General features: G+C 34.7%; 1 long non-coding RNA gene across 1 annotated transcript; it reads left to right on the top strand.

Annotated features, from left to right (window-relative positions):
- The first annotated feature begins 186 nt into the window (after positions 1 to 186).
- On the top strand, positions 187 to 6337 carry LOC149831007 (uncharacterized). The gene is made up of 3 exons (XR_016432979.1): positions 187 to 323; positions 5909 to 5960; positions 6084 to 6337. It is a non-coding gene; the product is annotated as an uncharacterized LOC149831007 (long non-coding RNA).
- Positions 6338 to 24964: the final 18627 nt, after the last annotated feature.

The raw sequence follows: 24964 nt of genomic DNA, 5'->3' as shown, positions 1-24964 counted from the left end.
CAAAAAATGTGATGGTTATTTCTAGTTCTTGTATTCGAAGTGTTAGATACGCCAGATAAAAAACCCACATAAAACCTGCTAACTAAATCTGGACCGTCCGATCAAAAGATGATCGGATGGCCCACATTCATCTTATTTATATGCCTTCCTAGCCTACCTTCCCCCTTTCCCGTCTCCCTCCTCTCCCCCCCTCCCTTCCCTCTGGCGACGACGCACCCAAGGACTACGGCACCACCCCCCTCCGGCAACGACGCACCCAAGGACTACGGCACCACCAACCTCCGGCGACGACGCACCCAAGCGTCCCTCTCCCCCTCCCTCTGGTAACCCCCTCTTTGCTCACTCTCTCCCTCTTTGCTCTCTGCTCCACTCCCTCTCCTGCACGAAGCATGCGTCTCTCTCTGAATCGGATTGTATTTTGGTAATTATTTTTTTTAACTTCCTTGATCTTTTGTGCTCTCTCTCTCTCTCTCTCTCTCTCTCTCTCTCTCTCTCTCTCTTTGTGTGTGTGTGTGCTGTGTTTTACATTTTACGACCTCCATTTGATTCATCCCGCTCTCTCTCTCTCTCTGCTGTGTTTGACATTCATCCCGCAAATTATTTTGATGTTCAATTGTTTGTATATCTGCTACCAATTCTGAATTCAGAACATGGAGACACTGCAGTGCCTGTAAATTTTCTGTAACTTATCTCTATATCATTGCTCTTTCCTCATCTAATGGTTTATATGGGGAACCATTTGTGGATTCATAAAGTTCTTAAATTTAGTTTGCTTTAGGAAACTGCATGACCAACTAGTGAACCAAGGCTCATTTGATTAGGTTTTGCCTTCTTAGTTAGAAGGCGACTTGGTTCGTCATCTGATATGGGATGACCATAGTTCGAAACCCGTGGAAACTGTCCCTTGCCACAAGGTCAAAACTATGTGTACTCGCTGATAAGCAAGGGATCATCAGGGGTTTTACCAACCAGAATCCTGTCAATGTGCAGTCACTGATAGGGGTTTTCCCTTGGCCTAGCTTGGAAAAAAAAGATTAGTCCGTGATGTGTGTTTATTACAACGTGTTCCAAGGTGGCTACTGGTTCTAGACAATCTAGATGCTCTGAGTGCCTCGGTTGCATGTGATTTGGGTGGCTAGGTTCTGCCTTTGTCAAGTTGTTGATGAGATATAACTTGATACAAGCAATACTGAAAAATTCAATAAGAAATATAAGGCTTTCACAAATTGGCACACCACAATCATTTTCTTTTGAGTACTTATTGACTGTTATCTAGTAAGTAAGAGGGGAAAAGGTAAATTTCTACTAATAAAAAAAATCTTAAATAAGACGGATACAGTGAAAAACAAGAGAATGTGAAGCTGTAGAGATGGATGTACTGTTGCAACATTTGATGATGAATGCTAGCAAGGGGATGATGTCATGACCTGCAATTTTTGTCTGCTCTTTTTTCCACAGCAGTATACTTGCAACCATGATAGGCTTTGTATTATGTCATGATTTATGATGAATAATGATTTTACCTCTTGTTAGTACACTGTGTCTAATTTCAGGTTTTTAAATAAAAGTTATATGCAACCTTGATATATGCAGAATATTGGAAAGAGCAGATGAAGTGCCTTGAATCGCATTAGGGAATATCTATGCTATCAGCTGGCTCTGGCAGATGCTAAATAGAGATCTTAAATGTTTCCCTTGAACATGGACTCGTTGCAAAAGTAGGCATGATCAAGGTTGCAAGTGTCATATTGTAATTTGTATCGGTTGGGCCCAAAGTAAGATAGTATCGTATCATAAAAAATTGTAAATTTCATTAATTTTTTTAAAAACAAAAAAATATCTAAAAAACAAAAAAATCATATAATGCAAGAACATAATTTATTTATGTAATAAGATTAACTAAACATAGATATGTTCTTAAACATTAAACAATCATGCATTTGGTTATGCAACAGACACACATCGAATCACCATAAATACAATCGGTTATGACAAAATAATCATACATTCAAAAGCCAAAAAGTTTTCATAACTCATTGCAAAAGTTAAAGTTACATTTTTTAGTTACAAAATGTCATGCTAAAGGGAAAGGCATAAAGCTAGAGTTCAAAAAACATATAAGAAAATTCATCTTTGTTGTCAAACTTCATCTCAATGATTTTATTCGCTTATTACATTTTTCAGTAGTTTGAGATGATGATGGGTCATCTTCATCTTCTTAATCAGGGATCACCTCTGGCAATTTCTCTCTCGCAAATGTTGCAGGGACTTGTGTCTTTCTTTTATCATTTTCTATAAGACTAATAAGAAGCTCAACAAGAATATCAATATTAATGTGATGCATACATAATTTCACGATGGAGCTTCTATGTCCCACAACATGACATTTAAAGCTATACAATTCTTTATGCATTACAAAACCACAAAAGTTACACTTCACTATTCCTTTCAAACACATCTCCAAGTCAACTAATGTACAATATTTCAATACAGAATCCTTTGAGAGGCATCCTCCAAGACCTCCATCAACCTCCTAAACCATGAGTTACTAAATTTAATTACTATAAAGTTATAAAACAATGCTCAATAATATTCTTAGGGACAAATGTTGAGTTATAATGGTACAAAAAATGGGATTAAGGGTAAAAAAACTAAAAGTAAAGTAATATCTTCTAAAAGCATAAAAAAATGAGTTTACCTTCCTTCAACTTCAATCATACACAAATGAAACAAAGAACGAAGATTTTTTACTTTATCTCACAACCTTGAGTGAAAATGCCTTCTTACTTGAGCAAACCACAAAAGTTTTCTTCCTTGCGCAAGGATCGGCCCCCAAATCACACTCATGACTCCTAGGATGCGTGAATACCCCTCTAATGACCTCTACACAAATGAGGGAGTCCACCCTCAAAAGGTATTTAAAACACAAAAAGAAAAAATTATGATTCATCCAATTTTAAATTTTAAAGTATGCCGAAAGTGTATCGTGTGATACACCCCGTATCACATGACACATACGATACGCACTCGTATCACGATACGAGTACATATCATTTTGATTTTTTGTATAGTAACAATACACATTGTATTGTATCGTAACGATACACATCGTATAATATCGTAACGATACACATCATGCTGTATTGTACGATATGGTACAATACACACAACCTTGGGCATGATACTTGCTCTTGAATGAACCATTCTCAAATGTGACTTGCGATAGCTAAAATACCCTTAACACATTTTGAATTTTCATCATATGTAATTGACATTTAGATGAGCAATGGCGATGCTTTGTTTTAAAGAGAAATTACTTTTTTAATTGTTTGGACAGAAGGTGCAAATATGGATAATACATGTCAAAGCTCTACAAATTCAAACCTGGCAAGGAAGTTGGATATGTCGATGAACAAGCATGTAGAAATGAGTGAAGACATTTAGATGATGCTGGATTTAGATAGCAATAATGACAATGCGAATGTGGATCATGGAAGTGCAAATGTGGATGAAAAGGCTAATACACTTCCAGATGAATAACAAGTTTTTGAAGAACATTTGGATGAATTGACTGCATATGAGACAGATATTGAATTGCAAAAGGTGAATCCAGAGCACGTCCCAACTGTGTCATTAAACTATGTACCCAGCATTGGTATGAAATTTTAGACTGATATGAATGTCTATAAATTTTACAATTGGTATGCTAGACTGGGTGGTTTTGATACTCACAAAATTACTCACAGAAAACAGAAGAGGAAGGAGTAGTTACTTGGAGGTAGTTCACATGCAACAATGAAGGGTTTAAGAAGCAAAAACATATTGAAAAAAAAAGAATGTTATAATGGGATGTGGTTATTCAACAAAAACGAACATTCAAAGGTGTCCTGTGAAAGAAAAATGGGTTGTTACCAGTATTAAATATGGACACAATCATTACTTGCATTCTCTATCAAAAGTTGGCATGCATAAAATAACAACAAAAATTGATAGTCCTCACAAAAAGGTTGTGGAGTCATGGATTTAAGCTGGTTTGAAGTCATCGCAAGTGATGGATGTGTTAGCTAATAAAGCAGAAGTTATGTCATATGGGTACGGGTACGTAGGGTGCGACACAACGAAGTCAACAATTACGGATACGGGGACAGTAGATATATATATAGATATATTATGTGTTTGGACTTTGGATTGGGTTGGATCCAGTCCAACTTGTATATATATTATATATATTTTGAGGAGATTGGGGGTGTGGATAATATTTTGGGGAGATTGGGGGTGTGGATGAATCTTTTTTTAAAGAAAGGAGGGGCCAGTTTGATATTTTCTTTTTATAAAATAAAATGTTATGTTATGTTTGTTTTCTTTCTCTCTCCAGCACAAAGCCAAGTATGCCTTCCCCCTCTCCTCCTCTCTCTCCACTACTTTCTTGTCTACCACACAACGTAGTGAAAGTATGAATAATTTTTTTTAAAAATGGGTTGATGCAAACACTCTATTACATTTGTTTGTAAAAAGATTTGAAGCAACAATAAGTAGGCATCACCACAAGGAAAAGAAATATGATTTTTGAAAGAATGATAGAAAAACAACCCACAAACACTTGCAACCCGATGAAGATTTACTTGCAAAATACATTTACCCCAACAATGTATATGAAATACTTTAAGCTTCAATTTCAAGATTCTGTAGGTTGTTATGCAAAACTTGAACATGTGGACCATGTTATAACATACAAAGTGATACAACAATTTGAAAATAAGAGTATAAAAGAATACATAATACATATGAAAGAAGCAGTCAACATTTATCAAGATCTCGGTGTCGCATGTGGAAATCTTCTGGTATTGTTTGTTGTTTTCAATACAACAACAACAACAACGCCTTCATCCCAAACAATTGGGGTCGGCGATATGAACCAAAAAGAAAATCATTTTGGGTCCTCCACATGAATCCTTCTCCTCCACTCATTTCTATCCAATGTCATGTCCTCGGTGAGGTTCAAAGCATCCATATCCTTTCTTATCATCTCCATCCAGGTCTTCTTAGGCCTACCCCGACCTCTGGTATTGTTTGTTGTTTTCAATGCCGAACAAATTTAGGAATTGCCACTAGAATACACCTTTAAGCGATGGACAAGGGTTGCAAAAACTGGCGTCATACAACAATTAGGGTGTTTGCAAGTATCATATGACTTAACTACAAGTATGCTTATAAAGAAGCATATGGTTTCCATGAAAGCAAACAAATGTGTAAGTTTATCATTGCAATATGAAAGTGTGGCTTGAATAAATTGACAGATCAAATGCAAAAAGTAAACTTGCAAGAGTGTGCTACAAGTGCCAATATTATCGAATATGAGGAAGAAAGTGTCCATGATGAGAACACCTCTAATACAAGTTTACTCATGAGAGTTCTGTGTGCCAATCCTGAGTGTGCAAATGATGATGTTATTCTTAGAGATCGTGAACATGTGTGTTCCAAAGGATGTGGTAAACAAATTTCATCAGGCATCCATCAAAGCAAGGCGACAAAGAATTGTGCAACTTGTGGACAATCTGGACATAGTTCTACAACATGCAACCTCAATCTCAAATTAGGGTAATCCACTTTGTTGCTAATATATTTACTATTTTTTGAAACCGATTTTGACAATTTGGTTGTATGTTTTATTTTTTTGTAGGAACACTTATAAAACTGTTGTTAGTGGTAAACCGCCAAGAATATGTCACTTTTGTAAGGGGACAGGGCATGACAAAAGAAATTGTAAAAAATTAAAGAATACAAGTATATTAATTTCTTGATGATGTATGTTAGTAGGGTATTTTTATTTTCTGATTTTTTTGACAAAACATTTCAGTGTAATACCAAATTAATATTTCATTAACATTTTGTAAATGATATTGTATAGGTTGAAATTGAAAGATTGCTGTTGGCAACCATTTCTTGGGATAGTCCAACAGGTGAACTATTCTTTTTAGCAATTCCAAGACTGAACTGTTGCAACCAATGGTCTAAGGTTTGACATTAAACTTGGTTTCTGTAAAGTGATAATAGCTTATGACTGGTTGGATGCTATTTGACAGGTCAATTCAAGAGCCTAAATTCATTACTTTTGAACTTGGTTTTAACCATGGTTGCCAGTTGAGGAAGCGGGAGCGGGAAGCGATACGGGAAGCGGGAGCGGGAAGCGAGGCACTTTCAAAATTTTAGGAAGCGGGGAAGCGTGGGACCACTTAGGAGCGATTCGGGAAGTGTCTCGGAAGCGACCTAGGAAGCTTCTCGGAAGCGAGGGGGAAGCGAAAAAAATAAAAATAAAAAATACAAAAAATTTGAAAAAACAGGGGAAGTGAGGGGGAAGCGTGGGGGAAGCGTGGGGGAAGCGTTGGGGAAGCGATGGGGGAAGCGCGCTTCCCATTAAAGGGAAGCGCGTCCCCCATTAAAGGGAAACACGTCCCCCATTAAAGGGAAGCGCGCTTCCCAAAAAAGGGGGACGCTTCCCCCCACGCTTCGGAAGCGCGACGTTTCGCGCTTCCGAAGCGCGCTTCGGGGAAGCGCGCTTCCCCTTTTAGCTAGGCGCTTCCGGTAACTCTGGTTTTAACCAGCCCATTTGATAGGAACAAACTATGTGACAGTTCAAGGATGAGACAGGAGCAAATTTATGCAAGTTATGATGTACAATTGATCTTAAAGATCCAATGTCATATGACAATGCTGCAGAATACTGATTTAGTCATGTATAATGTGGCATTGACTTATTATAAGGGTAAAAACATGTAATTATGCAAGGCCAATTATAAGACCTTGTCCATTAGTTTATCTAGACTCTTTTGGCTTGCTTATTTTCTGCACTATGTTGTTGATAATTATTCAAGGCTATGTTGTTGTAAAATATCTTTCTTGATTTCGAAGGACGGTTTGTGTTTTGGCGAGCTTTTTGTTTGGATCACGATGATTTCGTGGTTCCGGTGAGGGTTTTTTCCTGTTAAAACGATTTTATATTTTAAATAGGATTCTTCCAATGCACAGTATTCTTTTTTTGCAGGAATAGGTCACAGGAACTGCAAGGTGTCCTCGGGATGTGTAACATGTGCAGTTGAAAAGAGCATGATAAAGGGTACTGTAATTGTCAATTTTTAAGGATACAGGAAACTCTGATAAAAATTAAGAGATTCTTGTCAAAGTTACTGAATAATGTAGTCGATTCATAAAAAGGTTGATGAATGATATTCATTTACAACCAGCTTGTTACTTGATTCTGTTCTTATTTCTGTTCTTCCTCTTCTGGGGGTTGGGGGTTGGGGTTGATGACATTTTACATAATAAGGTGGAGGAATTTTATATGCTTATATGTAAATTATTAAGAGTAGAAATTTGACTCTTGTTTCTACTGTCTTCTGTTTAACCTAATATATTACAAGGTTAAAAACTATCACAGTGACAAATCTGTGGAGGTTTTTGCACACCAGACTACAGTATGTTTTGACGATTGGCAATCTTTGAATTTTCTGCTCTACCATAGCACGCTCCTCACAAGTTGCTCCTTCATTGCTTCTTTGGACATTGGAATCTCATTTTTATGTGGCTTGAATTTTTTTCTCTCTTTATAATCATTAAACTTCAACAGAACCTGTCTTTTTATAATCATTAAACTTCAATGAAGTCAGTTTGACTCTCGGGTGCCTTACCGATGTGCTTAGGTTGAGAAGGTTGTTTCAATTACTGAATCAGACTTAGACAATTGGTACATAGTGAGATCTCGGTTCTGATCTTCAAAATCCATAGCTTAGGTTGCTAAGGTTATTTCAATTACTGAATCGGACTTAGACAATTGGTACATAGTGAGATCTCGGGTCTGATACTCAAAACCCATCAGTTATTTGCAAGACTTGAAATAACAGAAAAATGAAACCCTCAGGTTTCCTATTCGACTGTGGTGGATCTGCTGCTTCATAATCAATTTAAACCATATAACCAACCTTCTATTATCACTTCCACAGTGAAAGAACTATCATGAAAAGTGTGTACACTCAATCAGCTATAGACTTGCTTTCAAAACCGATATTTATTCTCAGTCAGCAACCTTGCAGACTCCTATCTTTGAGTGCATACTCTGTTAAAGCAAAAGCTTTAATAATATGCAAAATTTTACAGGGCCATTTGACATGAACTAGGTCAGTGAAACTAAATGCCACTGTAATAGCCTCAAATATTCCACGAACTGCTTGCAACAAGACAAGAATGCTTGTTAAATGCATCAACCACCTGAACATGTCTCACACACATCCACTTGTTATGAAACTGATCAGCGTGAAAAAAAATCAAACTTCTAACATTTTGTAACAGCTGCTAGAGAATAACAAAAAGCTTATGGAAGGCCTTAAACTGCAGGTAACGCTTCTTTGAGGTGGCTTTGTTCAACATTCATAAGTTCCCGACATGATTATCTCGATACCTCAACCTAAGCCCATAACTAACACACATTTGAAAATTAAAGCACCATAGATCAGAAACTTGCCTACCCATATCCATAATCAACATAAGGCACTTGAGTCAAATAATCATCATAAATCCCCTTGAAGCATGTGTAGAGAAGCCAACACAGCTGTTACATAATATGCAAAATTTTACAGGGCCATTTGACATGAACTAGTTCAGTGAAACTAAATGCCACTGTAATAGCCTCAAATATTCCACGAACTGCTTGCAACAAGACAAGAATGCTTGTTAAATGCATCAACCACCTGAACATGTCTCACACACATCCACTTGTTATGAAACTGATCAGCGTGAAAAAAAATCAAACTTCTAACATTTTGTAACAGCTGCTAGAGAATAACAGAAAGCTTATGGAAGGCCTTAAACTGCAGGTAACGCTTCTTTGAGGTGGCTTTGTTCAACATTCATAAGTTCCCGACACGATTATCTCGATACCTCAACCTAAGCCCATAACTAACACACATTTGAAAATTAAAGCACCATAGATCAGAAACTTGCCTACCCATATCCATAATCAACATAAGGCACCTGAGTCAAATAATCATCATAAATCCCCTTGAAGCATGTGTAGAGAAGCCAACACAGATGTGCATAGCATTTTGAAACACAGTACCAACTATCAATATTACCTTAGATGATAATACAGTCAAAGATCCATCTGGGTCTCTCATTCAACAGAACAATTCTGATGATATAAGTTCAAGATCATAGAAAGCAACAAGAGAAAGCCAAGTACAAAATTGACGTGACAAGAGAAAAATGCTCCATTCCACTCTCCCTCTCCGATTACTCATCTTGGTTCCCAACAAAACCTTCTAACAGTCGATCGTGGTGAAAATAGTATTCTCTCACAGACAAGGAGAGGCAACTATGGAACATCAGTAACAATGACCAAACACAATAAGGATCAACTTTACATTAGTATCTAGAAGTTCCACAATTAATAATAGCAAGCTCAATTGCCAAGCAAGAGCTTAAACCTGTAAATTCATGTAAATCAACAATAGCAGCCAAACCCAAGAAGAGAAGTACAACTCTTTATAAGATATTCTTGATAACTCTTTTCCACATTACGAAAGAGTTGACAAGTTCTTCATTGAAATGCTAGATTTCCCTCATATACAGTTACCGTAAAACTCTATCTATATGTGCAACCGTGAATCTATACTTTCGCATTAAAGATATTACAAATAAAAGATTTTGTACAAATAAAACTTTATAAAACAAATTTACACTGAAGTTAAGTAAGACCACCATTATAGTTCATCATTTAAACTTTTCATTCCTATAACAAGTTCTTTATGTGATTGAAGCACGATAAGTTTGCTGCATATCTTTGCGTGCTTGTACTATTTTTCTTCATAAATTCTCTAATTTAAATAGTAAAAATTATTCATTTTGGTCAAGCAACGATTTTGAGACAACACTACTCGAAAAACTTATAAAATTTTGCAGTACCTTATAATATTTTATAAAAATATTTAAAACAAGTTTTATTATAATTTTCAATTATATTATATTGTGATAAAGAAAACCTTACATAATTTTGACACGCATAAAATAGTCATCATGCATTTTATTTGTTGTTTGTTACAACAAGTATGAGTGCCAAAATTTCACAATGATAACGTCGATATCACTAAATACTTCTTTTTCGCATTAATGTTGCATAAACAACACTAAACAAAGATGCTTCAGAAATATACTGAAACTGTTGAAACAATCACATAAAAACTCAAGTTATGCATAAAAACAGAGTTACACTAACTATAAAAAAGGTTCTCAAATGATTTTATCATATGAAAAAATAAAGTGCATATTCTTGCCTGGTAACCACGCTCCCAACATTGTTTCCTACTTGCCATCAAAGTTCACGCTAGTTCAACACTGATTTGTCAATGCAAAGGAAATTTTCATTAACTCATTGTATAGTATGCAGTTTGAACTACACACATTATAAAAAGACAATGGATCCAAAGCAATATTAATAATTCAAGTCAATTATGGTCCTATATTGTTGCTCAATTATTGGTTATTTCAAAACTTTATATTCCAATACTACATTCATTATGACCAATAATTTGCTAGTACATTTCCATGATGTGAATATGCAAAATACAAATAAAGTAACACTTATTTTAATATTATCGATATAGTTCTTTATTGCAAAAAAAATGTTGGTCTTAAAGTGTTAGTTTTCTCGTAGGTCCTGCACTTGTCACTACAGGTGAGATGGTCACTGATTGGACGATCACTTTAACATCCCTCACTCCTACCTAAGGGTTAACGGGTACTCGTACCAAACCCTGTAGGGTCTGGGTATGGTGATAAATATGAAGACCTGATTAAGACTCGGTCCGAAACTGAAGGTCGGATTAATACATGGATTTGGGTATAGTTTGTAAAAATTTATACCAGACCCAGGCCCAAACCGACTTTCGATTAAGACCTGCAAATTTTCAATGTAAAAATATTGAAAAATAGTATTTTACTGGGTATGGCCTGAGTCAGGTTCATGTAGTTCTTATCAGGTATGGGTATGGTTACTCTTATGGTGGGTCTGATTAAACCCGGATCGGGACCTAATACCGTACTTGAAAATCGGGGCCAGGTTTGGTCTGAACCAAACCCGACCCCTTGACACCCCTATTCCTACCCATTGTCAGATGAAAATCTTAAAACAATAGTTGACTATATATGCTGACAAAATTTTAATGATAGCAAAAGACAATATTGATAAAGAATGTATTTCTTGATGAAAGATTGTCTGTTTGGGAGTCGAGATGATAGGGCATAATTAATACTACCTACCTCCACAAGTGCTTGGGAACCCCATTTTGAGAGATCAGACTGGTGTTAGAAGTAGAGATGAGATATTTTTACTCTTAATTTTTAATAATATAATTTTTTTAATTAATTATAAAATAATAACTTGGTAACTATTACTATTTACCTAATTAGTTGCTTTAATTTTATGAAAACTAAAAATATAATTAGTTGGGTACATGAAAAATTAAGAACTTATTAATTATTAGTATTTACAAATGAATTTGAGCCAGGCCGAGTGCTAAGCTCTAAACAGGCCGGGCCACACTTAAAGCCCGATGTGCTAAGCTCTAAATGTGCCCAGGCTGGGCCATCCCAATGCCCACCCCTAATTATGAGCTCATAGGTGTCATGTTGCCAGTGAACTTGAGTGGCATGTCTACAATGTAAAACTCTACCAGTACCCCTCCCTGGCAACAGGAGATTGTTTCCTATTTGGCTTAGGACCTGTGGCAAAAGACACACACCCCGGTATCGAACTCTTGACCTCGTTCAACTTCAAAGCCTTCAGTCATCGCACCTGACCAGGTGTGGAGCCCTTGTAGCTTTGAAAAGGTTAATTGATTTTATTTATTTATTTATTTTTTCTTCAAAGGTACCTAAATGAAAACTAAATCCCTATTTTATTATGTCAATAACATTTGCTTGATGTGTTCATGTGAATAGTGATAAGAGCAAGGTCTAATTGATGCAAAATCTATTTCAGAGTGCAGAACAGCAAATAATAGGGACCCTTTCATGCTTCATCAACTCTTGCATCATGTACAAGAAGTCCTCATTAATTTTCATGATACACTAGTGCTCTTTTGCACCATCTCACATTTACTGTAAACTGATAGTAGTATTGGCCATCACGCTGTACTAAGCTTTAAGCCAACATGAAATTATAATATTTTCAATGAATGGTTGATGTTTTGATTGGTCAAACTGGTCTAGTATTGATCCATTTGTTGATATATACCAATGGTGTCCATGTAAAAGAGTATATTAAAGCTAGAAAAGATAGGGAAAGTAATGGTTTTCAAGATTGTAGCAAACCCATTGAATTTGTGCATAACCATTACCTAAAAATGAAAGAACCATAACAAAATAATTAAGTGATTACATTTAAACAAAAAAAATATTATTTAATCTAGTAGTAGATTAAGTCCAACTATCAAAGTTAGGTCTTTTGGTTTTCTCAAAATAAGTTTAAAAATAATCTAGCACAACAAAGTAATTTCTTTAGCTTTTCTCTTTCTAAAGCACGTGAGAGAAGCAAAAATTAAAAAAATCATTCCCTAAAACAGGACAAAAGTAGGTATGATTTGTTCCTTTCTATCCAGTGTGTGTTTACACTCTTGGAGCTAGATACTCCATGTTTAAAGAAATTACTAATCAAATTATAACATAAAGGGTTTCTTATATTATTTTAAGTTTCTTGTAGATCAAACCAATTTTTGCACGTCTATGTAGGGCTGGTAAACCAGTTAGCCGAACAAACTGAACAAAGGGTGTTCAAACTTGGCTTGCTCTTGTGGTGAGCTGAGCTGAGCTCAAGTTCATGCTAAGCGCGAGTTAAACGAGACAAACACGAGCTAGCTTGTTTATAAAAATATACATCTTCTGAGTTTGAAATCAATAAAATTGAGCCGTGTGTCATCAGGAAAGGTTTATGATTGAATGGCCACACTATCATGAGTTTCCAGTCAAAGCAACATCACATGTTGGTAGCAGAAGTGAAAATCAATTTACTCAAAGCAACGTCACATGTCGGTAGCAGTAATACTTGGAAACGGATACGAGCATACCTACACCACAATCACCGGAAAAAGCTAGTATATACGGGTGCAGCTATACTCTCTCTCTCTCTCTCTCTCTCTCTCTCTCTCTCTCTCTCTCTCTCTCTCTCTCTCTCTCTCTCTCTCTCTCTCTCTCTCTCTCTCTCTCTCTTGCTAATGGAATTATTGAGCTGGAAATCATAGGTGTAAATTAAATCCTATAGATGGGATCGACAGGTTTTGTTTAGTGGAAAATAAGATTTGAACTATATGAATGCGACACAAAAACAAGTTTTAAAAGTTCTTCAAAAATCAACACGTCTACAATGCACTAAAATTTCATGAATGAAAAAATTATATTTTTAGATCGAAATAACACGATCCAATCTCTGATCCTTCGCAAATAAACTATCATGAACACATATATGATGAGATAGTCAATAAAGCTTAAACCTATGATTTTCAGTTCAATAGTTTCATATAATTTTGTGCCTTCAATATAGCACCAAATATTAACCCTATATATATATAAAGAGTAATGTTTGCTATCCTTATAGGTATAAAACTAATTAATAAAAAAATGTTATGTTTTAAATTTGTTAAATGTTTTTTATGTATCTAACCTTGCATATGTGATCGAGTTAATTAGTAGAAATCAGTATTTGGATTATGTTATTCCAACTTGCATGTAAGATTTTGCAAGGGTTGAAAAATCAATGGCATACAATGTACCGAATATTTAATTCTCATAAAATCATATTTTTATGTCAAAAAAATACAATATTTCAAGAGTTGGTTCTTACTATTTTGACCTTGTTGAATATATTCATAGGGTTAGATTTGGTTAAAACAACCTCTCACTATGAGTTTCAATTAGGGGTTCTTTACTCTCGAGGGTACCAAATACTTTCACATTAGAACATGAAAACTACCATGTGAACTGAGGTTTTCATGATTATTTTATTCTTTTTACTTAAATCTGATACATACTTGGTTTTATAAGAACCAGCTCTTGAATCATCCATTTATATACATTTGGAATTTTTTAAGGTCTGAAAATCAATGGCTCATAATTTTCCTAAAGATTCAAGCATCTGAAAATAGTATTTTTCATCGAAAATACAAGATCCATGCTATATGGTTGGATTTGCAGAAAAAATATGTTGGAAATGCCTAATTCACATGATAGTTCTCATATTTCTAGTTGCCCATACATATAAGAGAAAAAAAGGGGATTATATATCCTGCCTTCTTTTTCCTTAGGTTACTATTAAGACCTTCCAAAAATTATAGTTTTAGATGTTTATGCTCCATCTGAACCGTTAGATGTGTTTACCATTGTTTACTATTGTTTATTCAATGGAGAACATGTATAATTTCATCAAGTATCTTTATGCTCAGAATTGTATTCTAAAGAGGAAAAAAAAACAGTTGATATTGTACTAAAATTTTCATGATAAAATATTTAAATTTTACATCAAATCAATTTGTAACAAAGCTTGATTTTTAATAAATAAGTAATGATAAACACATCTAATGCTTTAGATCAAGTATAAAACACCTACTCTCATATTTATGTGTGTGTGTGAGAGAGAGAGGGTATTAAAGTTTGCTACAATTGTTTGTCTTTTCTTTTTTTTGATCCAAATGTCTTCATGGATGTGGTCTACATGCTGTTTTTTGTGGGAACTGACTTTTGAATCACCTGAATCTGACTTATGTATAGGTTTTTCATTGATGCAAAAATGAATGGTTATAAAAAGCACCGAATTTACCCCTCAAAAAACGTTTTCTCATGAGAGTTGTTCCCCACTAGATCGAACCTGATGAATACATCTACCAGATTAGATTGAGTCAAAACAACTTGGATCATAAAATTCCAACTAGATTTATACATATGCGTGTGTGATTTGGCGGGGAGGGGAGACAGATTTGCACATGTTTTCCATTAAAATGTGTATGGATTCAGAAGTCGAACAATTATCTAGTTAAACATCGATCTAGTTAGATTGGGCATCATTAGTGTATTGATATATAGGATCCGAAAAATAACCTCCTGAATGGTTTTAGTTCCATGAAATATGCAACAAAGCAACTGAAGCCAACTGGGTCTGCCTAAGCCCATAAAAAAAGGTCATTTTTATTTATCAACTTTCCCTACAAGAAGACAAACTTGTCTTTCGAAAAGGAATGCATTACTTAGTGAGGAGCTCCAGTTCAGTGACGTCTCTCCATTACGTGTCAACTTTATAAGTTCCCCAACAACAACATGCACATCCAACGGCCTTGAATTCTCAGAAAAAATGAGTTTTTCTCTTTGTGATGAAGATTTGCTATTTATGATTCTATACGTGAATGGAACATATTGTCAAAAACCATTTGACAGAGAATCACGAGGACCATGGAATGTCCCTTTCTGATGCTGCTTGGAGGCAGCAGACCACGTGGGCTTGTACAATGCCATTTTATTATTTAAAAAAATGATACTGATAGGGGCCGGCATTCTCATATTCGTCACATAATGAATCAACACCACATGTTGAAGGTGTCTGCCTTTTTAAGAATTATATGTACTCATGGTGAAAATTTTAGTTGGATTCAAGCCTTGGCGGGCTCATGCTTCTTTTCACAAAGAAACATGTTTTTATGGGTTGGAAAAAATGGATACATTCATAACTCATGATTTTTGGATTGCCAGAAAAACATGTATAGAGATCAGTTTTGACAATACAAAAGCCAGTTTCCACAAATAAAAACATGTAGATCACGTATATGCAAAATAATTGTTTGCTAAGTGATTCTCGCTTGTAGTAAACGTAAACATATATATATATATATATATATATATATATATATATATATATATATATATATATATATATATATATATTATTTATAAGAAAAATGGTAGTTGCCTATTACTTTTCTTGCTTACCGCAAGCGAACTGGTGTTTTGGAGTTGTTTTTCACAAATCTGACCATGCAGATATGTTCAGCACAATCGATTTGCTAGGAAACAATACTTGGATAATATTTTTTTGATAAAAAATATAATTTTTAAGATTTAAATATTTATAAAAATCTTAGACCATCAATTTTTAAACCTTATAAAAACCTACCTTCTTTCAAAAATCAAATATATAGATCTAAAAACATATATAGATCAAATATATAGATCCAAGAGTCATTTATCTATAAAATCAAATATATAGATCTAAAAACATGAAAAATCTCTTTCAAAAAGTCAGTAGGCCAAAGAAGTGGTAGGCAGCTACCATCTATATATATCTATATATATATATATATATATATATATATATATAATTTGAGCCTAGCCCACCATACTTCTGAAAGATTTTTTTCATGCTTTTCTCTAATCTAACCATTCAGATGTGTTCTACATGCTTGATTTTATCTGAATGGACTATTGGATTGTGTTATTCCAATATGTGGTTAGGTTTCAATTATTATAAATATTCAAGCTAAAAAAACTCACATTTTTTATCTAAAACATGATCCAAGTGTCATTTTCTAACAAATAAACCATTCCTAACACATTTGCGGGGTTAGATATGTAAAAAACGCCCTAAATTTCCTATTAGCTCATGGTTGATTTTTGAAGACGGTAAAAAACCTGCTTAAATGCCAAACGTTGTAGATCGCATCCATATAAGGTCAGATCTACTAAAAAAAATTCTAAAAAGTATGAAAAAAAATTATTTATACTAAATAGTTTCATGCCTTCAATAGCACCAAACACACACACACACACATATATATATATATATATATATATATATATAGAGAGAGAGAGAGAGAGCAAGGGTGTATCATCAAACACCCAAACTGTCCAATGCAAATCAGACGAATTTGAGCTGCTGATAGCATGCAGCACAAATTTTTTAAGTGAATATACTTTTTAGCGCGGTCTTGAGCGCTGCTAAAGTGTGTTTTACAAAACACCTACACATAAGGTGTGTGTCCTATTCCTGTCCAACAAAAGGGGGTTCAATGTTACCCCCTTTTGTGTGTGTGTGTGTATATATAGTAGAGGGTAGCTGCCTACATCTATCCATCCCTCTTTGCCTACGGGGCTTTTGAAGAATTCTTTTTCATGTTTTTATCGAATCTACCCATACAGATGTATTTTGCATGCTTGATTTTATAGTAATCGACTCTTTGCATCGTCTGATTCATGTGCATGGGTAGGATATAAGGTCTAAAAATCAACAACTTACAATATACCAAAATTTTATGACTTAAAAAAAACTAATTTTTATGTCCAAATAAAAGACATCATCCAAAACATGATTTCTATCAAATAAACTGTGCAAAGTACATCTATAATGTCTAATTGAGAAGATGCAACATGCAACTATGAATTTTAGTAGGTGCTCCTGTGACATTACTCTTATATATACAGCTGCTTAATTTATACATGCTTGATGAAAACGCACTCAGGCTGGTGCGGGTTGGTAACTTGGTTGACATTTTTTTATGCAAAAACGCCCTTTAGTGAGCTTCAAAATGCTGCTAAATTTTTTTTATTTAATACCGGGTGCATTCTCATAGGGGCTTTTTAGCGGTGTTTTAAAGTGGAGCTAAAGCTCTTTTTTGCATCTTTGTGAGTTTTGCACATTTTTGTGCATTGACCATTCATCGCGACTGTCAGCGCACATGCATTTTCATCAAGCATGTATATATGAATTAAGCAGCTCTCACTTTTCCTATATATAAATGTTAACTGGCAATCATTAATGTTGTTAGTGTAATTAGGGGTGGGCATTGGGCTGGCCGAGTCGGCTAATGAAATGAGTTGACCGGGCTATTGATCAGGCCGGCCTGGTCAATGGCCGGACCCATCAATGACTGGTCAGGCCGGCTGGTTGGGAAAACCCTGGCCCACGGCCGACCCATTAGCCCATGGGCCTAATCAAGCCAGACAGGTTCTATTATATATTATATATTATTTATAATATATTATATATATGATGTTATGTATATAACGGGCGGGTTGGCCCGCCGTCAGGTCGGGCCGTCCAATTGGGAAGACCCTGGCTGATGGCCCGCCCATTAGCACATAGGCCTAATCGGGCCGAACCGGGCATATTATAATACATATTATGCTAATGTATTATATATATGATGTTATATATAATATATAATAATGGGCTGATCGGGCCGGCCTGCGACCCAGCCTGTGTCGACCCACTTCGGGCCAAGCCAAGGCCAATTATATTGGCCCATGGTGGGCTAGGCTGGGTTGTCCCATAGATTGCCTACCTCTAAGTGTAATGTTGGAGAATTTTTTATAAATTTTTTTATAATTAATAAATAAATAAAAATAAAATTTTATCTTAATAGTGGTTCAAAATTGTATTAAGTATTTAAATTAAAATTTAATTTTAATTTAAGTTTAAATGCTCATTTAAAACTTAATTGGGTCTAATATGATATTTAGACCTAGTGGAGACCCAAGTATGGAATGCTTCAAACAATATCATCATCGTTCTATCAGTTGCTTACCGATTAAATTAAAGTTGACCTTGATGTTTCTTATTTCGAAAGTATCAAAATCGACTATTTGCATGCCCAAATTAGTCAGTTTTGATTAAATTTTTCAATACAACGAAAAGTTATTTTTTCTCAAGAGAGTTGTTTTCCACTGAATCAAGTTTGTTGAATACATCTACTGAGGTTAGATTGAGTCAAAAACAACTTGCATCATAAAATTCCAAATAGATTTATAAACCCTATATATACATATGCGTGTGTGATTTAGGTGGGGATAGAGAAGTGGAGAGATAGATTTGCAACATGTTTTCCATTAAAATGTTTATGGATTCAGAAGTCAAACAATTATCTGGTTAAACATCTAGCTAGATTGGGTATCATTAGTGTTGATGTATAGGATCCGAAAAAATAATTAACCTCCTGAATGGTTTTAGTTCCATGAAATATGCAACTGAGGCCTTGAACCAGCCAGGGTCTTCCTAAGCCCATAAAAAAAAGGTTATTTATTTATTAACTTTCCTTATAATAAGATAAAACTTGTCTTGGAAAAGGAATGCATTACTGTGTGAGAGTCTCCATTCTCAGAAAAAATGACTTTTCTTTTTTGGGTTGAAAAATTGGCTATTTATGATTCTATGGGTTCAGGAGCATATTGTGAAACACCATTTGAAAGAGAATCATGAGGACCATGGAATGTCCCTTTCTGATGCTATCTGGAGGCAGCAGACCACGTGGGCTTGTACAAAGGCCATTTTATTATTGAAAAAAAGAAAGTGATGGGAAACCACATGTTATTCCCATATTCGTCACATAATGAATCAACGCCACAAGTTGAAGGTGTCCGCCTCTTCAAGAATATGTATTCATCCTGCTAGGTTTATTAAAGAATCAACCCTTTGATCATGTTTTTTTCCGCAATGAAACATGTTTTTTTCCCCAATGAAACATGTTTTTATGGGTTGGAAAAATGAATTCATCTGATTTTTGTATTGCCATAAAAACATGTATACATGTCAGATTCAAGCGATACAAAAGCTAGTTTCCACCAACAACCAATAAAAACATGTAGATTACATATATGAAAAAATTGTTTATCAAGAAGATTGTAAATACAATCGCTTGTAGTAAACATGAACACACACACACACACACACACACATATATATATATATATAATGGAAAAGTGGTAGCTGCCTATCACTTTTTTAGCCTATTGCAAGCATGTTTTTGGGTTGTTTTTCACAAATCTGACCTTGCAAACATGTTCAGCAGAGTCAATTTGCTAAGAAATGATACTAATCATGCTTTTTTAATAAAAAATATGATTTTTTAAGCTTTGAATATTTATGAAAATCTTAAACTATCAATTTTTAAACCTTATAAAAAAGCTACATGATTTTTGGAATAGGACCATCCAAGAGTAGTTTCCGATAAAATCAAGTATGTAGAGAACATTTGTACCAGCAGATTTAAGAAAAACGTGATAAATCTCCTTCAAAAGATGGTAAGCCAAAAAAGTGATCAGCTACCACCTTCTATATATATATATATATATATATATATATATATATATATATATATATATATATATATATATATATATATATATATATATATATATATATATATATATATATATATATAGTAGGGTATATCATCAAACACCCAAAATGTTCAATGCAAATCAAACGAATTTGTGTTGTTGATTGCACGTGCGATCAACAATGCAATTTTTTAAGGGCACATTTCAAAGCGAGAAAGATGTAGGAAAAGTGATGCAAAATAAAAAAAATCCATACAGATTTTCCTACCCTTTCAAACCAGAGAGACTTTTCGCTAAGAGAGTTTTTCTAAAATGTACACTTTTAATAGGAAGCATTCCTTCATGGGCGGTAAAGTTATGTTTTCTATCAAGAAAAAATTTATTTTTACTCTCCACCACCCATTTCACCACATCTCACCACCACCACCACCATCTCACCATCACCACCACCATTCATCTCACCACCACCCTCCTCTTCCTCTTTCATTTTTTCACATTTTCCCTCTCTCTTTCTTGTGCTATACAAACAAGCAAAAGAAAATTCTTTTGGAAAACATCTCATAGGCAAAACTTTCTTTTTCTACGAGAGTTTTGCTTGCTTCCAAACGTATCCTAAATTAGTACACTTTTTAGCGACGGTCTTGACCACCATTAAAGTGTGTTTACAAAACACTTGCGTACAAGGCATACATCCGAGTCTTGTCCGATGAAGGGGGTTTCGACGTTACCCCTTTTCATGTACACACACACACACTATATATATATATATACTAGAGGGTAACTGCCTACATGGATCTGTCTATCGTATTATACAAGTCTTTTGAAGAGTTCTTTTTCATGTTTTTATCAAATCTACCGGTAAAAATGTGTTCTACGTGCTTGATTTTATAGAAATCGACTCTTGCATCGTCCAATTCATACACATGGGTAGGTTATAAGGTCTAAAAATTGATGCTATAAATTTTTTATAAATATGATAAATATCAAAAGCTTAAAAATCTTGTTTTTTTATTGAAAAAACATTATCCAAGTATAGTTTCCTAGCAAATCGACTATACCATACACATATGTGGGGTCAGATTTGCGAAAAACAACCCGGAAACCTCCCATTTGCTCACAGAAGGCTATGGTAGACATAAAAGATAGTAGGCAGATATCCCCATCTCTCTCTCTATATATATATACACACTTATATATAGAGAGATAGAGAGAGAGAGTAATGATAGGGTGCTCCCAGAGCACCTACTTCCACCTAATAAGAACTTCAAATTTTCAAAAGTTTTGAGTTTTCCTCATTGATCAGTCCCTATAGATATCATCTACAATCATTATTTAGTGAAAAACAAGTTTTGGATCATGTGATTATGTCATACAAGTAGGGCTTTTAAGATCTCTAAAAATCAATGACTCAATGTACCAAAATTTCATGACTTACAAAAACTTATTATCATGTCCAAAAACCATGATTCCTACCTATCAAATAAACTGTGTAAAGTACATCTATAATGTCTAATCGAGAAGATGCAACATACAACTATGGTTTCTAGTAAGTGAAAGTAGGTTCTCCGGTGCACTGTAGCATTGTGAGAAATGTAAATATGAGAACTAATGTGTGAACCATAATTTTCATATATTTTTTGTTTTTTTCTCTTGGTTGTTATACGAATCCCGTCTTGAATCATCCGATTTTGATCCATAAATGAGTTTTTTTTAAGGCTTTAAAATCAATGACTCATAATCTTTATAAATATTTAAGCATTCAAAAATCATATTTTTCATTAAAAATACATGATCCAATGGTTGATTCCTAGCAAATTCACCATGCCAGGTGCATCCACGTGGTTGGATTTGCAAAAAAAGTGTTGGAAATGCCCATATTTTTAGTTCTCTTATTTCAATTCTCATATTCTAATGACGCTTTCTCTCCCTCTCTCTCTATGTATAGTGAGTGGTAGCAGCTTAATCTATACATGTTTGATGAAAATGCATTGCGCATAAGATGGACTCTCAGCATTTGTTTTATGTAAAATGCCCTTTAGTGACACTTCAAAACTTTTATTTAATTATGGATACATCCTTGCAAGGGCTTTCACCAGCATCGGTAAAGGTCCCAACGGAACTAAGACCTTTAGTGGCTCTTTGAAAGCACCATTAAAGTCCTTTTCTATGTTTTTTGTGAGCCTTCCCGACGGTCAACACATGCGTTTTCATCAATATGGATTAAGCAGCTACTAATTTTCCTATATATATATATATATATATATATATATATATATATAGAGAGAGAGAGAGAGAGAGAGAGAGTCACTAGAATACGAGAACTAACGTGTGAACCGCAATTTTCATGATCTTTTTATTCTTTTCTGTTGAATCTAACCATACATATGTAATATACATGCTTGGTTTCATGAGAACACGCTCTTGAATCAACCAATTTTGACGCGTAAATGAGATTTTTTTAAGGCTTTAAAATCAATGGCTCATATTCTTCATAAATATTGAAGCATTCGAAAATCATATTTTTTCATCAAAATATGAGAACTAATGTGTGAACTGCAAATTTCATGATTTTTTTATTCTTTTCTCTTGAATCTAACCATAAGGATGCGATCTACATGCTTGGTTTCATGTGAACACGCTCTTGAATCATCCGATTTTAATGCATAAATGAGATTTCTTTAAGGCTTTAAAATCAATGGCTCATATTCTTCATAAATATTGAAGCATTCAAAAATCATATTTTTCATCAAAAATACAAGATCCAATGGTTGATTCCTAGCAAATTCATCATGCCAAGTACATCCACCTGGTCGGATTTGCAAAAAGCATGTTGGAAATGCTCATATTTCCGGTTCTCATATTTTAGTGATTATATATATAGATATATATATATAGAGAGAGAGGGAGAGAGTACTGGGTAGGTGCGAAATGATAGGTGCTAAATGAGTTTCTAGGGTTTTGCATTTTATTTTTTAAATTCTAACCTGATCTATGTACTTGATTATATGGGAATCAGCTCTTGAAATGTTTGATTTCAATACATGGGTCGGTTTTTATAAGGTTTAAAAAATCTATGGTCTAAAATCTTTGTAAAGTTTTTAGGCTGCAAATATCATTTTTTTCATCAAAAACATATGATCCAGGTGTAGATTCCTCATAAATCGACCATGCGTAACACATTTATTTGGTCAAAACTGCAAAAAAAGAGCAGAAACCCCCCATTTAGCACATATCAATTATGCACCTACCCATTTCTCTCTCTCTCTCTCTCTCTCTATATATATATATATATATAGAGAGAGAGAGAGATAGAGAGAGAGAGAGAGAGAATTGGGTAGCTGCATATCATCCTGTATCAGATCGTATCACAAGAAAATAGTTTTAAATTATTTTTTTAATATCTTTTAATTTTATTTTAATGGTTTTAACGTGTATCATGTTTCTGATTGACACCTAATATTTTTTAATTATTTTTTGGCTGATTCAGAACGAGACTTGAGTATCATATCGGGTGGATACACCTGAATCGTTGGCCAAACGATACAGGTTGGATTACGATACTAAAAGTGTTGATAGGTTCTGAAAAAATGACCTCCCGAGTGGTAGTTCCTTGAAAAATGTATGGATGCAATTGAACCTTTGGAACAGTCCGGGTCTGCCTAAGCCCACCAAAAAAGGTGTTCACTTAATTTATTAACTTTCCCTGCGACAAGATAACTTGTCCTTCAAAAACGTATGCATTACTGTGTGTGAGTGGCTCTAGTCCAGTGGCGTCTCTCAATTACAGGTAAACATTATGCATTGCCATTAGGGGTGTCAATGGGTCCGGTTTGGTTCGGACCCAAGTGAAAACCAGACTTAGACCCAATTTTCGGGTATGGTATCGAGTCCAGACCCGGGTCTTATCGGGTCTACTATAAGAAAAAACATACCCGGACCCAATAAGAACTACATGAATAAGACCCGGACCATACCCTGTAAAATAATATTTTTTTATCATTTTTACATTGAAAAATTACGGGCATTAATCAGAACTCTCATCGAACCTGGGTCTGGTATAAAATTTTACAAACTATACCTGGGTCCATGTATTAATTGGATACCTTTGGGTTCGGACCCAGGTCTTAATCGGGTATTCTTATTTGTCACCATACCCGGATCCTATATGGTTTGGTCTGGGTCGGGTCCAGGTAAACCGGACCCGTTGACACCCCTAATTGCCATCCATCCTGTGCACCCAACAAGCATATCCAACGGCCTTGATTTCTCAGAAAAATGAGTTATTTTCTTTGTGATGAAGATTTGCAATTTATGATTCTATACGTGATGGAATATATTGTCAAAAACCATTCGACAGAGAATCACGAGGACCATGGAATGTCCCTTTCTGATGCTGCTTTGGAGGCAGCAGACCACGTGGGCTTGTACAATGCCATTTTACTATAAAAAAAAAAGATGCTGATGTGGGGAAATTGACCACATGGCATTCTCTTATTGGTGAATTGAGAATCAACACCATACGTCCGAGGTGTCCGCCCCTTTAAGAATATATGCCAGATAGCTAAACAAAACGGATAGGGGACGCGCTATCTATGTGTGATTTTTTCTTAAATATAATAAATGATGGGGACAGACACGACACGAATAATGTGGTTAAGACTGTACTCGAGTCATTTGTAGCAGAAGTTTTTTAAATTTACGCGCATACAAATCTATAGTTTTAAAATTTTATGTTAAAATATATATATATAGATATATATATATATAAATATATATATATATATATATATATATATATATATATATATATATATATATATATATA

Source organism: Nuphar pumila, chromosome 7 (genome assembly GCF_984573655.1).
Source record: "Nuphar pumila chromosome 7, dmNupPumi1.hap1.1, whole genome shotgun sequence".
NCBI classification, from domain to species: domain Eukaryota; kingdom Viridiplantae; phylum Streptophyta; class Magnoliopsida; order Nymphaeales; family Nymphaeaceae; genus Nuphar; species Nuphar pumila.
This window is presented reverse-complemented; position numbering and strand designations above follow the sequence as displayed.